Raw genomic sequence first — 629 nt, 5'->3', positions numbered from 1 at the left:
GGCCCTCATGGGCAGAGTGCTCATCTTCGGGTCCCCAGCGAGTCTACACCCAGGCCCTCCTGCTGGCTTGGGCATCTCGAGGCACAGTGGTTAGGGTCCAAGAAGGAGCCTCCTGTCTTAGTCTCTATGGTCTGCTAATAAAATGCTTAGACCAGGCCATTTCTAAACAATAGACATTTATTGCTGACAGTTCTGGACGTTGGGAAGTTCAAGATTAAGGCAATTTTGGTGTCTGGTGAGGTTTTGCTCTCTGCGTCAAAGGTGGCACCTTTTGGCTGCATGCTTGCAAGGCCGAAGGGTCAAGCCCCCATCACCCCAGGCCTCTTTTATAAAAGAAAAAATTGGCCGGGTGCAATGGCTCATGCCTGTAATCCCAATACTTTGGGAGGCCAAGGCGGGCAGATCACTTGAGGTCGGGAGTTTGAAACCAGCCTGGCCAACATAGTGAAACCCCATCTCTACTAAAAATATAATAATTAGCAGGGCATGATGGCGGGCACCTGTAATCCCTGCTACTCGGGAGACTGAGGCAGGAGAATTGCTTGAACCCAGGAGGCGGAGGTCACAGTGAGGCGAGATCAAACCACTGCACTCCAGCCTGGGTGACAGAGTGAGACTGTCGCAAAAAA

This window comes from Cebus imitator, unplaced genomic scaffold (assembly GCF_001604975.1).
Source record: "Cebus imitator isolate Cc_AM_T3 unplaced genomic scaffold, Cebus_imitator-1.0 Scaffold159, whole genome shotgun sequence".
Taxonomy (NCBI): domain Eukaryota; kingdom Metazoa; phylum Chordata; class Mammalia; order Primates; family Cebidae; genus Cebus; species Cebus imitator.
This window is presented reverse-complemented; position numbering follows the sequence as displayed.